Below are 16,970 nucleotides of genomic sequence, written 5' to 3' on the forward strand. Positions count from 1 at the left end.
TGTGATTCCTGAACCAGCAACAGCAGTAAGAAGACTTGTTAGAAACGCAAATTCTCAGCCAGTACCCCAGACCAGCTGAGTCCAACTATGGAGATGGGGATCAGCAAACCTAGTATCGATGAGTTTCCAGATGGTCCTGATGGCGCACTCAAAATTGGAAGGAGCTGCTTCATCTTCAAAGTAGAAGTCTCCTGCAGTATATTCTGGGTGAATCCCAGGTGTGTGGAGAGGGTGCCGTCTGCCTGCTCAGCCAGAAATACCAGGGGAGAGTAAAACCAGTCTTGGCTTTTCTCAGAGCCCTGTGGATTACAAGAGAACAAATCCCTAAGACTGCATTGGGTATCTAGCACCTCAGAATACCCCAAATACTCTTTTTTTTAGATTGATTCATTTATGCATACAGGAGCTGAGGTGTAGACCAGAGTTGCAGGAGTGTGTCATGAACGTCCCTGACCTTCCCAAGTAATGGTCTCTCCCAGGACTACGAGAGAGACCAGGATAGGTAGGTGCTGAGGGCGTAAGACACTTTCCATATGGATCATATTTGGGTGTTGCTTGAGGACACACTAATGTCAGGGTGTCAGAAAATAATTTTCAGAGCTAATGGTTATTTTGGAAGAAGAAACTGGTTTTCTGACAATTCTCAGAATATTTCAAGTCAGTTCAATATGCTAAATACTGATGGACCCCTTGACCAGGAGGACAATACCAAGTGCTCTGGGGTGTCCAAAAAAAGGTATAAACATAGCTCGGCTCAGTGTTGCTGAGAACTTTCTCTATTCCAGACACTTCTCATTCTATTTCTTTTCATCTTCAGGTAGAGGAAGAAATGGAAACAGGTTAGGTACATGCTCATGAGCGCAATCAGAAAAGGGGTAGCATGAAATTTCCAATCCTTTTCTGAAGGATTATTTTCTTGAAAACTCACATACTTTTCTTTGTTTCATGCCTTTGCACCTAAAAATGTAATTTTGGAATGAGAGTTGAAAAGAGGAAATCTTGAATAAATCTAAAATTTCTATCGCCTAACTGAGAGCTCCAGATTATTTGTCATTGCACTAGGATAGCTCAAAGATAGCTCAAATTTTACTTCTTTGTATACCTGGTCCTCTTTCAGGGGCCCCTAGCTCTGTGATGAGCATTGCTAGCCACCAAGTTATTTGAGGTAGAAAGTTGGGAACCATCCTGTGCCCCAACCCCCTGTTCATTTTATCCTCTGCACCTGATCCATTGCAAACTTCTATTGATTTCTTCCTGAGTATCCTCTATCCATTTACTTCTCATTGCTGGCTCCATCATAATCCCACTTTTCATCACTGTGCTGGACTCTAGTCAGAGCTTCCTGGGCTGCTGAGTCCACCTAGCCCTCCTTCAATCCATTGTCCATATTGCAGGCAGAGCAGTTGAGAAATCTGGAGAGGACCTTAGCTGTTGCTGGCTAAATCGTTCCCTTCCACTTCCAGTTTATTCCTTATGGAGACGGAACATTTCTGGCCCTTGGGAGTCTTCAGGTTGGTGACATTTGGAACACTTGCAGTCTCTGAGAACTTTTCCCAACACTGCCCAACTCTTTGAGTCTTTGGTCAAGATTGGAAGGAGCTGTGTCATCTGTTGCTCAAAGTAGAAGCCTCCTGCGGTGTCTTCTGCACCTGGACTGGTGTCAGGCCCACATTCTTGACTTACAGGTACAGGATGAAAATGTGAGTGTGGCTAGGGACCTGGCGGGCCAACCCCAATCCCAAGTTTTTAACAGTGCTCTGGGAATCCATGAGCCGCACTCACTCTAACAAAGAACCAAAGTGCTAGTTCAAGGACTGGCAGTAGTTGAGGAAGAAAGGAGTGAGTTGGAGGATAAAGCATCATCCTTGATCTTCTAGGTATCTTTGGATAAAATGGAAGAAAGAATCACAGGGTCTAGAGAAACTAGCTAACAGAAGTTGGCTAAGATAAGCTTGAGTTTAATCTTTGCACAGGGCTTTTCAGGTTACTCAGTAACACTTGAATGGTGAATAAAAGAAGACCAACCTGTCTTAGTTCAGCCTGCTATAACACAGTACCGCAGACTGGGGGGCTTGTAAACAACAGGAAATACCTCTCACAGCTCTGGAAGTAGAAAGTCCAGATCTAAGTGACAGATTATTAGATTCTGGTGAGATCCCCTTCCAGACTGCAAATTCTCATTGTATCATCATGTGGCAGGGGGTACTAATCCTATTCATACAGGCCCCACTCTCATGACCTAACTCCCAAATGCCCCACTTTCTGATAACCTCACACTGATCCTTAGGATTTCAACATATACATTTGGGGAAAGGGGGGGGGCGGGACACAAACGTTTAGGCCATTGTGCAACACTTTATGGCCACACTATGTTGAAACCCAGTATAGACATATAAATAATAAATATATTCAAAATAAAGGATTCATGAAACAATACCTAGCTACACTACACAAGATTTACTGTTCTAATTTGTTCCCTCCCACCTCCAGCCTCTACTAGACACTGGGCCTGGTCCATAAAATTGATTTTACTCCACCCTGGTGGGCTGAGAGCTGCAATGTGGAAAGCATGAATTTAATCTATTGACCCCTCCAGTGCTGCCTTGTGGAAACTCACAGGAAGGTTTCCGTTTATTGAGGAGCCGACCATGACTCCTCCACCAGTGCTCTTTTTACTTCTATGGGTTCGTGGGAAGCTGTAAATTAAAAACTCCTTAAAGATCTCCAACCTAAATTAAAGTTTTAATTTCTATCAAAGTCTCATGAAATCTGGAGAGTTGATATTTGATAGAACTGGGAGTTGGGGGAAAGTGACTTATAAGGTTCCTTATCTGTTATAGAGGATAAATAAGCTGCAATGATGAAATATGGCCTTTACTGAGGCATGTCTATATTTTTTCATTTAATGCTCACCCTAAAGTTCATACTAGCTTATTTTAGCAAGCATCTAAGACTGTAAACACACACACGCCACACCACACCCTTTTAAAAATGTCAAGGACAATCTCACATCATATTTTTTGTTCTGCCTAAAATTCATCAAGCTGTCAAGCCTGCTCATTTGAAATTGGCCATTTAAGCACAAAATGACTGGAGGGCAGGGTAGGAAACTCTTGGCCACTCAGAACTTAGGGGCATATATTTTACTCTAAAATAAATTTCTTGATTGCTAAGGGTTTACTTGCTCCTTTAAGTGTCAAAATATGTTATGGTTAATTTCTGGTGAAAATTCCTCCAAAGTTGTCACAACCTTCCTCGAATAAAAAAACACAGAACAAAGTATATCTTTTATGCTGTAATAATGTGATAACTTTGGGATCCCTGCAGGGAGGCAAGGCTCTTTGTTCCTGTACCAAATGGCTCTGCTTTGCTGTTTTTGAAAACTTACCTGTCTTTTTTTAATTTTCTTTGTCCCTATTTCAGCAGTGATGATCCTGTCACTCATTATTTACTATGGAGAAACTGTTATGATCTTGGGAACTCAAGTAACACCCATGCTTGGTCTTACTTGTGCTTCCCAAATAGACTCATAATATGCATTGAATTTTTTTTTAATAGAAACAGTTTTTGATGGAGGGTCTGAAGATTTCCACTTGTAAAGGAAGCAAACAAGTTTTTTTTCGTTCACTGGCAATAAAGAACATGTTTTTCTTAAGTCATGTTTTTTGGGCCATTCAGATAAATAAGATTGAAAGTCTAAGATTGAGATAGCCATGTGTCTTTTTTTTTTTTTATCTTTATAACCTGTCTATGTGTTTACTACATTATGTTCTGAAGCATATTTTCATAAACTTTTTCCTTAAACATAGCAGTAATTTATGGGTGTTTAGGTTACAGATTCATTTTTATAACCCTGAGGGGTTATAGAATTCCAAAGATATTCCTTTTTTCCATAAGAGAGATTGTGTAAAAAATTTCCCCAACTTTTCTGATCTCCAGCTCCTGTTGGAAAATAAATATTAATAGTCTCAACAAAATAAGTAAGGTGAGTGTGAAAAATTTAACTTGATTTTAAGGAGTCATGTGAATGGGACTACTCTTAGGCTTCTGAATTCATCATATGAAAACAAGAACAATAGCACCATTGCTTTGGCAAGCTGTATTTAAGTGAGACCCTCTTACTGTTTTTCCCAAACCATGTAGTTTTAGCAGAATGATAAAGATTTATGGAGAATGGAGTAAATGAGAAATCAGTCTTATGCAAAGGATTAAGAGGGAAACATGACTTTTGTTTATAGAAAACCAAATGAAAATTCTGCTTTTTAGATGTGTGTGCAGTTAGGCTTTAGTATTTATTGTTGCAGTTTCTCAGAAGCTCCTTCAGGCAATTTGTAATGTAAGTATGATGCATCATTTCATAATGTACAGAGTTTATTTAATAAATAATCACTTTCTACATATGTCAAAAGACTTCTGGAAGCATCTGACAGCTGACTGTTGAGTAGCCTACATATACGCCTAGCAGTTTTGGAGGTGATCAGTGATACTCCTGTACCTTACCTTTTCATTGGTATCCTCCTTGCTTCCTTCACTGGACTGTAAAGTTCCATAAGGAGAGAGATTGTATTTTGTCTGCTCTGTTCCCAGCACCTGGAAAAGTGTCCAGTGCAAAGACAGTTGTAAATTGGCATTTATTGAGTGAATGATTTCCTTAAACCACAAGTGTCTTTGCTTCAACTTCCTTGCCACACCTTTGTTTTTTAAGTATCATTGTTCTGACTTCAAACCTTTCCAACGCTTCACGTTCCTTTCCCAATAAGCACCCTGGCTTATGGGCAACTTTTATAGTCTTTTTCCCATCTCTTGCTTTCCAGCCTATGACATTTAGAATACTTGAATAACTCCTGCCTCACTCCCTCTTAGCCTCTCATCTGGTTTTGTGGTCTCAACTCTTTGAAAAATGCCTCTATTAAGGAATCTATACCAGCAGTTTTCAATCCATATCCCCTTCCCAAATTCTAAGTTTTCATCAGGTATCTTCATTATTTTACCTTCTAGAAATTTTAGCAGGCTTTTCATGTTGTGCAAGCTTGTTTCTGTTTAACTTCCAAGGCCTAAGGAATTAAAATTTTTCTCATCTATTTTCACTTATATATTCTGTTTTAGTGCCTTTTACATGAACTATTGTAGCAGTTTGCCAATGACTTTCCTACCTCCTTCTCCACCCTGTTTTAATCAGTTCTTTTAATTATCTGCTACCAGAGATCATAACTTTGTCACTGCCATACCCCAGAATCCTTAGATCCTTTACTAAGTCTGTATTCTAGTGCCTGTTTCGGTCCATAAGATCATGCAGAGTCTGGTCCTATGTGACTGTCCAGAATTTTCATTGCCATCCTTCTATTATACCAACTACCTTTCTTAATCTCTTACTCTGTGCTGGGTGCAACACATAAGAAGACATGAAGTTGTAAAGGTTCTTAGTTTGTTTTGGAGCAGTGTAATATGATAATGAGCAGGGTGGGTGTAGGTATGAGAAGGTAAGGCTGCAGTGGTGTGCTGGGTCCAGACCATGTCTGAGACCAGACCCTATCTGGTCAGATGTGCTAAGGAGTTGGAATTTTTCTTCTATATGCAATAAGGCAGCAACTAGAAGGTTTTCATGGGCTATTGCTGAATTCATGTTTTATGTTAGATCAGCAAGATAGGCTATAGTTTAGGAAATGAATGGAAAGGGGAAGGGATGAGAGATAGGGAGATGACTTACCTGAGAGAGAATGAAGACCTGAATGATGGGAAGGAGTAAGCAGATTAGAGATTTGGAAGGGAGAATTAATAACCACTTGGATAAGAATTTTGAAGGAACAGGAGTAGAAGATGATCCTCAGACTTTTGGTTGAAGTAGCTGGAGAACAGAGAATGATGATCATCTGAGAGAGGAAGCACCAAGAAGAGACAGCAGAGGAAGACCAGGAAGGTCAGAGGTGGGAGAGCTGTGCTTAGTGCTGTTTTGGACATGAAGTTGAAATAGCTGAGCATGGCTCTAGGAGAGAGGTCTGTGATGGAGACATTGGCTGTCTATGGTCATTGGCCTCCAAGCAGTGATTCAAGCAGTGACAGTGGCCAAGAATGAGACAGCTGCACTGCATGTAGGTAAAGGAGCTAAAAGGAAACTGTCCATTAGTATGAGACAGGCTCAAGATGGAAATAGTGTTGGGATATCTCACCAGTGATGGGACTCGTGGGATTCAGTGAAGCTTCCTTAACTGGGTTTGGAGAAAAGGGGAACCAACATCATTCCTTGATCTTCACTTGCATTTCATTTCTTCTCACTGTAGTTTGTCCCATTTTTTTCTTACTGACACTTCTTTCGTTTTCTCCTCTGTTTAAGGAAATGGCATCAGATTTTTCTGACACCACACATCCCCTGCTGTTCTGAAGGCTGCTCTGATCCTATGCATCCCCACACTTACTTTCCAGAAGTGATTTCTCAGGCATTTATGCGTATGGTGTTCTTGCTTTTAAGACCTTTTAAAAAAAAATTTAACACCTCAGCCATTTAGGGACACTCTCTGGAATCAGTAATAATAATAAGAGTGATTGCAAGTTGATTATTTTAAATTTTTAGCCTCCACCAAACCACCAGTACCCATACCCCATCTGCCTCCCTCTGCTCCCTATTGTCTCTGGTAGACATTGTCTGCTTTTTTGTGGAGTTCAAATTTTTATTTCTTCTATTGTTTGCATGTAATTGGTTTTTTGTTTTTATATTCCACAGATGAGTGAAAGCATCTGAAATCTGTCTTTCACTTTTTGACTGAGCTCTTAAAACTCTTTTTTTTTAAAGACTTATTTATACAAGAACTGGGGTACAGGCCAGAGGCACAGGAGGGTGAGAGGATTCACCACACAGAGTGGGGAACAGAACAGGCAGACTGGCTGAAATACACTGCTTAGGGGAGCAGCGGGTGAGACAGGAGAGGTCTGCTGCACCATGTGGGTATCTCCCTGGCTGTCCGGGAATCGAACCCACGCTGCAGAGGCTGTGAACAGCCTCATGGTGCTGCGCTCAACCTACTGCGCCACCAGGGAGGCCTCTCTTAAGACTCTTAAGGCTGACTTTTGTTCTCTGCTTATCTGTCTTGATCAGACAGGAGTCCAGACAGCAGAGACCACCTTTTCTCCCACTTAGTGTTTCCCACCCAGCCAAATGGCTTCTGTGTCTTCTCCACCCCAGATGCTCCTAATACTTTTTATCAATTCCAATTCTTATTCAGAAGAACAAAGTTAAGAGTAGAATCACTCAAAGGATTTATATCAGTTGATGTACCATGAAGTAAATTGAAAGTGCCACCTTACAATGTGTTTATAGTTAGAATGTTCTGTTTCTCACTCAGAAAAAAAATTTTAATGAGCAAAACGGGCTACAAGATTGGAGGCAACTTCTTGTCATTTGTCATTCTCACTATTTGAAACTTTCAGAAGAGAACATATCTTTTGGCAGCTGCCCTCCACCTACTATTACTTATTGTGAACAAAGTTTATCTCCTGGTTTCATTGGGTTGAGCAGTTCTGTGTTTCCAAGCAACGTTTTGCATACATTTGACAGGCTGATCAGGATACACTGAGAGCTCTGGTCTGAGAAGCAGGGGTCTGACTCATCCTGCCCCTTTCCTGACACTTTGGCGACCTCTGCTCAAGTGTCTTGACCTCTTTTGTGCCTGTCTTTTTCTCATCTGTGGAATGAGAATCTATATACTGGTCCCTGGCCTAGTTCAAAGGCACACTGTGAGGCCAAATGGAATGATGGCCTTTGAGATCCTTAGAACAAAAGCATCCTGCATGTTAGAGAATTTATTTCATAGGAATTGCAGGAGGTCAGGCTCCGGACAGCTGCCTTTATAGCCTATGGGTAAGGAGATCTGAAGCAAAGGCTGCAGCATCTGCTGTGACAGGGTTCCCATAAAAGAGATTCTCCTCCCCAATGCCCAGACACTAAGGATGTGAGTGGGACCCTTTGCTAAAGTCTGTCTGATCAGAGTTCCCAAATGTAAACACATCTTCAACATGGATGAGGAGAGCAGCATACTTTAATCTTCAAAATGATATACATCTTGATATGGAGGTTTGTTGAAGAAAGCAGAATTCAGGATTACTTGTGAAGAAAAATGAAGTGCTTGTGGGCAACAAATAATTCAAATGATGAGTTCAAACTCGGACGTGGTGCTTAGTGTGTTAAATAGGCTCATTGCCTTATTCAGATTAGGTTGTGTGGCATGTGCTTCATGGCACTGTACCTTGCATACAGAGATGGTCACTATTTCAATTAGTGCCTATTTATATAGAGTAGGAGAACTCCTAGAAGTCATCCAGGAAGCACTCTTAACACGTGGGCTCTTTTCAGGTCATTTGAGGTTAATTAGGCATAAAACTTCAAATATTAATAGAAATATTTGTAGTTTAATGACCTATATCAAGTGATAGAGGGGTTGCACTAGAGTCACTGACTTGGATAATACCTGATAAAACAGAGGGGCATTAATAAGTGTTTATCATTGTTGGTATGGGGATCACAAAGCTGTGTGTGTAGTCATGATCCTGGATCTGTAATAAAAGATTGAAATCTTAATTCTTATTAAGCCAGGCAGTGGGTATAGTAGCATATCATAATCAGTCAGGGTCTATTTCTCCAGATTCTGTCCTTAGAGTCAGACTGTGGACTAAGAATGGCAGACTTAATTATGCTTGTAAGCTAGATTGCACATGGTCGCAACCTTGACAGATTACAAATGTAGCTGATAAAAGGTGAGATGGGGAAGCAAAAAGGAGAGGTTATATAAATATGCTAATATCTTCATCTCTTAAAATGGGAGCTTAAGACATGATCATTAAAAGTTAGTGGAATTCTTCCATTAAGATCTGGAACAAGACAAGGATGTCCACTCTCACCACTGTCTTCAATATAATACTGGAAGTCCTAGCCAGAGCAATAAGACAAGAGAAAGACATCCAAGGAATCCAAATAGGAAAAGAAGAAGTCAAACCATCACTATTTGCAGATGATATAATATACATAGAGAACCCCAAAAACTCCACAGAAAAATTAATTCAACTCATCAATCAGTTCAGTAAAGTGGCAGGATACAAAATCAACATGCAAAAGTCAGTAGCCTTCCTATACACAAACAATAAATCAGAAGAAGAAGAAATCATAAAAACCATCCCTTTTATTATTGAAACAAAAAAAATCAAATATTTGGGAACAAATCTAACAAAAGAGGTAAAGGACCTATACAAAGAAAACTATAAAACACTGTTAAAAGAAATAGAAGAAGACACAAAGAAATGGAAAGACATCCCCTGCTCATGGATTGGAAGAATAAACATTATTAAAATGGCCATCCTTCCAAAAGCAATATACAGATTCAATGCTATTCCAATCGAAATTTCAATGTCATTCTTCAAAGAAATAGAACAATTATTGATGAAATTCATATGGAATCACAAAAAACCCTGAATAGCCAAAGCTCTCCTGAATAAAAAAGAAGGAAATGGAGGCATCACACTCCCAGACTTCAAACTCTACTACAAAGCCATAATCATCAAAACTGCATGGTATTGGAACAAGAACAGACACACAGACCAATGGAATCAAATAGAAAATCCAGAAATAAACCCACAGATTTATGGTCAACTAATCTTTGACAAAGGAGCAAAGACTATGCATTGGAGCAAAGAAAGTTTGTTCAATAAATGGTGCTGGGAAAACTGGGTCGCTACATGCAAAAGAATGAAGCTTGACCACTACCTCACACCATACACAAAAATCAACTCAAAATGGATTAAAGAACTAGACATAAGACCTGAAACCATAAAATATATAGAAGGAAATATAGGCGAAACACTACGGGATTTGCACATCAAAGACATCTTTACAGACACATCACCCAAAGCAGTGATAGTGAAGGCAAAGATAAACAGCTGGGACTACATCAAATTAAAGAGCTTCTGTACAGCAAAAGAGACAATAACAAAAACAAAGAGAAACCCACCAACTGGGAGAACATTTTTGCACACAACACTAATGATAAAGGACTGATCACAAAAATCTGCAAAGAGCTGATGAGACTCAACAACAAAGGAAATAATCCCGTCAAAAAATGGGCAGAAGAGCTAAAAAGAAACTTCTCTGAAGAGGAAATGCAAATGGCCAACAGGCATATGAAAAAATGTTCAACATCACTTGTCATCAGGGAAATGCAAATCAAAACTACCATGAGATACCATCTTACACCAGTGAGAATGGCACATATTAAAAAAACTAGCAACAACAAGTGTTGGTGAGGGTGTGGAGAAAAAGGAACTCTTCTGCACTGTTGGTGGGAGTGCAAACTGGTCCAACCACTATGGAGAGCTGTGTGGAGATTTCTGGACCTACTAAACATAGAGCTTCCATATGATTCAGCAATTCCACTCCTAGGTATTTACCCAAAGGACACAGAAACATCAATTCCAAAGAACACCTGCACCCCTATGTTTATAGCAGCACTATTTACAATAGCTAAGCTTTGGAAACAGCCCAAATGCCCAAAAATAGATGACTGGATTAAGAAGATGTGGTACATATATACCATGGAATATTACTCAGCATTCAAAAAAGATAAACACATGCAATTTGCAGCAACATGGATGGTGCTGGGAGGGATCATGCTCAGCGAAATAAGCCAAAAAGAAAAATACTGGATGGTCTCACTCATAGCAGGAATCTAGAAAACTTAAATAAGGGACCAGAAAAATGAATAACTATAAGAAAGCGAAAATCAAAATCAACAAAAAACTATGAACCAGAGACACTTTTTGGGGGGTGAGGGGCGGGAGGGGAGGGATTGGGGTCAGAATGGGGGGGTTGCAATTGTATGGGGAATATAAAAATAAAATTTATTATTTAAAAAAAAAAAAGTGGAATTCTGGAGTTGTGCCATCTTACGTTACTGATGGTTGCAAATGAGAGTTCCTGTTGCTCCACATCTTCATCCACACTTGATATGATCAGTCTTTTTCACTTGAATTACCCTAAAAGGTGTGTCGTGATTGCTCATTGTGGTTTAAAATTGTATTTCCCTAGTGGCTAAAGAATTAGGTTGAACTTCTTGTTATGTGTTTATTTGCTACTCTTATATGTTCTTTGTTGAGTTGCTAAACTCATGTATTAATTCTATTTTGTAGTATGACTAGGCTTTATTTATAGAGGCAATTAAGTTGTCTGAATAAGTGTTTTAATTTTAAAAAGTTGGTGTAAACCAAATGAAGACTTGAGTATTAAAAATTGCAAAGGTAATAAATAGAAGAACTAGAATAATAATATATCAAATTTTGGGAGGAGGCCAGAGAAGTATGAACAAAGTCCCTGGTGTGAATCAAGAACTGATAATTTAAGCATGTTATCCAGAGTTGAGGAGGTAACCACCAAGAGACCAAAGCAGAAAAATTTTAGAATAGTTGTCTTAGGAGACAGGAAATTGTGGCAAGTACAGGGAAATCAAGACACAGTTGCTTTCATGAAGTCTTCTATAGTGATGTGTTACCTCGTATATGCAGTTCTTCAATAAAAATAAATCACTGGTGTGTTGGTAATTAGAACATAAAGGTAAAAAGCAATATGAAGTAACTAAAATGGGTAGAGGTGAAGAGCTGAATATTATAAAGTAAGAAATCCTGGGCAACTAGTGTACAATTATGAGGCTGTATAAAGGAAAGGGGGGCCTTAAAATTATAGTCCTTGTTGATCAGGATGTAACATTTACTCAGGTGCTTATTGCATCCAGGCATTTCCTAAAGAATAAACATGTATTAACTTGTTTAATGGTCACAACAACCCATCAGGTTGTTACTATCATTGTTATAAATGAGGAAAGTGCAGAGCAGAGACCTTAAGTATGTTATTCAAGGCCACATAGCAAGGATTCAAAGCCAGGTGGCTGAGTTCCAGAACTGCCTCTCTTAGCTCTGATATTATATTGTGCGTCAGGTTGGACAGTGGCATAAGGCCCCACCACGGTGCATATAGTTGGTGCTCTTTGATTCTAAGATGACTAGACTTGTTCTCTAGACTGTCTTCTAAAATGATACTTAAATTTAGTTCGTTCATACTTTAGTAGATATCTTAGTGCCTATTAATAGGGTCTTAAGTACTAGGACTATTCCTGTTAGTTGGGGGGAGGCCAATGATCACGAAAAATGTATGAAGACAATGGAGACAAAAAATAAAGTAGAATAAGGAATAGAGTGATGATTTTGGTGGGAGAATGTTATTTTAGAAATGGAGACCCAGGAAGTCCTCTCTGAGGAGAATACACGTGAACATTGTCTTAGCTTGGTTGCTGGAACAAAAGCACTGCAGGCTAGAAGCTTAAACAGCAAATATTTGTAAAGGTGCTGACAGATGTGATATCTGGCGAGAACCTGCTTCCTGTTGCAAAATGGCTGACTTCTCTGTCCTCAGATGGTGGAGAGCAGACAGAGAGGAAGCAAGCTTGGCCATGGCCCTTCTGACAAGCGCACTAGTCCATTCACAAGGGCTTCATTTTCATGACCTAATTTCTTTGCAAAGCCCCCACCTCCTAATACCATCCTTGGGTGTTAAGATTTCAGCATAGTAAGTGTGTGTGTGGGGGGGGTTGCAGACATTGAGTCCATAACAAATGTAGATCTAAGTGAGGTAGCTAAGTGGACTGTGTAGATAGGGGGAAAGCATTCCAGGCAGGAGTAGTCAGTGCAAAGTCCAGGAGCAGGGCACCTGTTTGTGGTACTGTGCGGATGGCCAGAGCTGAGGCTGTGGAGGGGAAGTCTTGGGGTAAGGACAAGCAGAGGCTCTTAAACTTGATGGTGACTTTGGTATTACTTACAGTGTGATGAGAAGTCATTAAAAGGTTGAGAAAAGGGAAGGGACATCAACAGGAACTTCCTGCATTGTATCTCTTGAAGAGGCAATATTTCAAGAAGAGTATTGGAAGTGAAAGCACTTTGCTGGTGGGTGAAGGTTTGAGTAAAGTGCTAGGGAAATCAGATCCTCTGAGAATCAGGGAAAGTGTCTGCATTCACCATATGTAAGATATACCTTTCTTAAAAGGGGTTAATGGCGGCAACTGCAATTAAGTTGTGACTACAAAGACATGCTCATTAATGACCCTGTCACTGATTATTTCCTATGTTTAATGAAGGTAATATATTTGATTACCATTAAAAATTGTCTTTTATAGCTAAAAAGTTGTAATTGCAAGGCTACGTTAGGAGATTGATCTGGGGGCTGCATAATTGGTAAGGGATTCTGAAGGAAAGGTTTGCTTGAATTTAAAATATTCAAGTGAATGGAGACAGTAAATATCCAGATAGTCCTCTTTTTATGTTTTAAGAACTTTTTTGATTTGCTTACTTGAGACATAAACGTGTATTAGATTAAATGGTTGTTGAAAAGTGTGAATAAATCCTTCATTTCTGTTATCTAGGACAAAATTCTATCTTGGTTTATTTCTGGTAAATATTAAAAATTCTAGTCTAATTTACTTACCAAAAATATAAGTGAGATAATTTCTCAACATGTTCAGTTGTTTTAAGAAATTATAATAGAACCAATAAAACCAAAACTTTTTCCAAAAATTGATGACTGGATCAAGAAGATGTGGGATATATACACAATGGAATATTCTTCAGCAATCAAAAAAGATAAACTCATGCCATTCACAGCAACATGGATAGAGCTAGAAGGAATTATGCTCAGTGAAATAAGCCAGAAGGAAAAAGAAATATGTCGGATGGTTTCACTTATAGCAGGAATATAGGGGAACCAAGTAAGACATCAGTGTAAAAAAGTAATAACAGTACAAAACACAACAAAGCAAAAATGGGCAGTTATAAATCAGAGACATCCTGCAGGGGAGGAGGAGGGAGAGGCATCAGAGGGAGGGAGGGAGGAGCACAGGGGACTGAGGTGATGGTGCACGGGTGCATTGGGGAAGGAAATTCTATGGGGACTACACCTGAGGGGGTGGGAGGAAGCAAATATTGTTTAAAAATGAACAATGATGTAAAAAAAAATTAAAAAGTTAAAAAATTAAACCAAAACTTTTGAAAAACAGTGAAATAGGGAAATGTATCTGCACACAAACACAGGTCAGTATTCAGGATATATAAAGCACACAAATGATTATGTTCAACAACTAGTCTTTATTTGGACTAATGGCTAGAAGTTAAGTACTAGCATTTGTATATATCAGAAAGACTAATTTGTGTAAAAATAATCACCCATACTAGTTATTTTTTTTTAAGAATGCAGCCTGAGGTAACTGAGATTTAAAAAAAAATTAAGTTACGATGTTTGTATGACTTGTAAAATTGAAAGTACTTGTACATGATTGGTAGCATTCAAATTAGTACATACTTCCTGAAGGAGTCCAACAATATTTAACAAAAGCCATTGCACTGAACATATCCTTTCTTAGATCCAGTAATTTCTCTTTTCAGGGTGAAAAAAATCAAGAGAAAAAAATCTTGTTAGAACAATATTAACTTTAATGATGAAAAACTAAAAATAACTTCATTATCTAACATTTAGGGAAATTAAACTATAACAGCTTATGACAATATATTTATTACCTGAAGAAAAAATTGTATGGAAAAGCCTATAGAAAATTATTTTACTAAAAAAAAAACTGAATTATGAAGTTTATAATCAAGTATATTTATAAGGAAGAGAAAGTATGGAGTATTTTTGTTTTCCTTTTTGTGTTTTAGGTGGTATGTGAATATGATATGGAGATATAAGACAATTCACATAAAGAAAGGACATCATAAGATGTACAAAAGAATTCTCAGGGTCAACAAGATTTGGAGGACCTGATTCAATAACCAGAAATTGGTCCACTGTATGCTCCCTACAAAAGATAAGGCAATTGAGGAATACGTCTCAAGACTAATTAGAACTAATGCTGACTCTCAAAAAGTGAGCTAGATCAGCAGATGAAATTTACTTTTAGATTAAAAAATTACTTAGAGGGCCTCCCCTGGTGGCACAGGTGGTTGAGCGTGGCACTGTGAAGTGTCCGCAGCTTCTGCTGCATAGTTTGATCCCAGCCGACCCTTGAGAATCACACATGGTGCAGCAGACCTCTCCTGTCTCACCTACTGCTCCCTTCAGTAGTGTATTTCAGTCAGTCTGCCTGTTCTGCTCCCCGCTCTGTGTCTGGTGAATCTTCTCACTCTCCTGCACATCTGTCCAGTACCTCAGTTCTTGTATGCATGAATAAATAAATTTAAAAAAAAATTTAAAAACTGACTTCTTAAAAAAAAATTACTTCAGAGTTTTAGATTTATTATCAGGGCCCATACCCAATTATGTTTTGAAAATTCCATAGAAACAAATTTCCCAATTCTGAACAAATAGCACACTTTAATATCATTTACAACTAAATTACCGAAAGGGGAATTTCAGTAAGCCCCCAGGAGTCACTGTAATGGAATTTGACCTGCACTATATTGAGAAATAAAACTCCTGGGCTTGTCACATCAGATTATATTGGAACTCGACAGTAAACACTAAGGATTTCATTGGGTCCTTGAATGGGTCCTGCCCATTTTATGTATACACTAAGTACAAATATAAATCAGAAACAGGAGAAGGAATAAAGAGTTTTCAGTTGTTTTGAATTTAAAGATATTGTTCTAATGTGTCCCCTTTTCATGAGAAAGGGTTATCCCTGAGATGAGGTGAAATGAAAGCAGCGGCCTCCTTGCAATCTTAGTCGATGGCTGCGCCTCCTGATAGCTTCAATCATTAACCAGTAAAAAGATATGACCTCCATAACCACCACTGTTAAGACAAGTTACCTTTAGCACGAGCTTGTGGATCAGATCATTTTAATCATGTATAATAATTTGGTGTCAAGGGTCATGGGTCTTGTTTGAATTCTGCTTGATAATCTTAGAGACTATTCTAGAACTCTTGATGTCACAATTTGTGGGCTTCTAGATAATTTAACATCAGTTTATGAATATCTAGTCTACCAAGTAACTTTAGTTTATGATGTGAATATCAATTTTGCATCAATTTATGAATATCTGTCTTGCCAATACAATTTCCGATACTCTTAATGTTGGGATAGGGTGTATATATTCTGGAATGGGAAAGTGAGAAGCAAAGTTGACATTGCAATGTGTACAGTCATTAAAATGATCTCATTTCTTTGTCTTCCTGGCAAAGTGTTGTGAGGCAAATGTTGCCTATTTTCAATGTATTATTGAGAGGATTATTGAGATAAAGGAACAAGAGAGAAGGAACTAAATAAGTACTACTTCCTATCACTTTTTATATGCAGGGTTTTTGGTAAGATATTGTGGGCAAAAGTGGGATGGTGAGGCAACAGAAAATTCAAATGAATCAAATGTGGGGGTATTTATGAGCCAGGTAAACACATTTAATTAGGGGAAGATAAAGAAGCTTGGCAAAAAAAGCTGGATGTGCCAGCAATTAAGGTGAAAGTCAGCCTCAGGGTTCCAAATGAAGTCTCTAAGACTGTTGTGTGTGACCTTTGTTCTCTCCATATTTGAAGATAAATGGGGTGGACTTGTTGCCAGCTATGAAATTACTCTTGAGAGAGAAACAGTTTAATGTGTTAGAATGTTGGAATTATGCTCTTTGTTTTTTAAAGTTGCCTCTTTTTCAGTGGAAGTATTTCATAATTTGCAAATTGCCACCCTTTCAATGATGTGGGTGAAAGGAGGCTCAGAAGCCTGGGAGATGACTTTCAGCTCCTTCCAGCTCATCTTCACCTTCTAGGGTGTCCCCATACCCCCTCAGCAGGGCTCCAGTGAACTAATCCCAAGGTAGAATTGCTTCTAGAAGCTCCTGAATGTTTTCTCATAATCCTTGAATAAATGCTAAAGTGGAGAAGATAAGCATTTTTTAAAAATTCCTCTCATGGGATTTATCACATTCAGTGTGTATTTTCAGTTATTTGCAGGGGTGTCTTAGCTCC

At 38.7% G+C, this 16,970-nt stretch overlaps 1 protein-coding gene and 1 long non-coding RNA gene across 3 annotated transcripts in view; one reads left to right on the top strand and one right to left on the bottom strand.

The window, feature by feature from the left end:
• Nucleotides 1-16,970, top strand: part of PIP5K1B (phosphatidylinositol-4-phosphate 5-kinase type 1 beta) — a 285,967-nt gene that overhangs the window by 7,339 nt on the left and 261,658 nt on the right. The gene's annotated exons all lie outside the window — the stretch shown is intronic.
• LOC129144847 (uncharacterized) lies at nt 3,870-15,900 on the bottom strand. The gene is made up of 3 exons (XR_008549566.1): nt 15,823-15,900; nt 4,501-4,590; nt 3,870-3,942 (listed from the first exon to the last, which is right to left on the bottom strand). It is a non-coding gene; the product is annotated as an uncharacterized LOC129144847 (long non-coding RNA).

Source organism: Talpa occidentalis, unplaced genomic scaffold, assembly GCF_014898055.3.
Source record: "Talpa occidentalis isolate TD23 unplaced genomic scaffold, MPIMG_talOcc4v2.1 talOcc4.7, whole genome shotgun sequence".
In the NCBI taxonomy this organism is placed as follows: domain Eukaryota; kingdom Metazoa; phylum Chordata; class Mammalia; order Eulipotyphla; family Talpidae; genus Talpa; species Talpa occidentalis.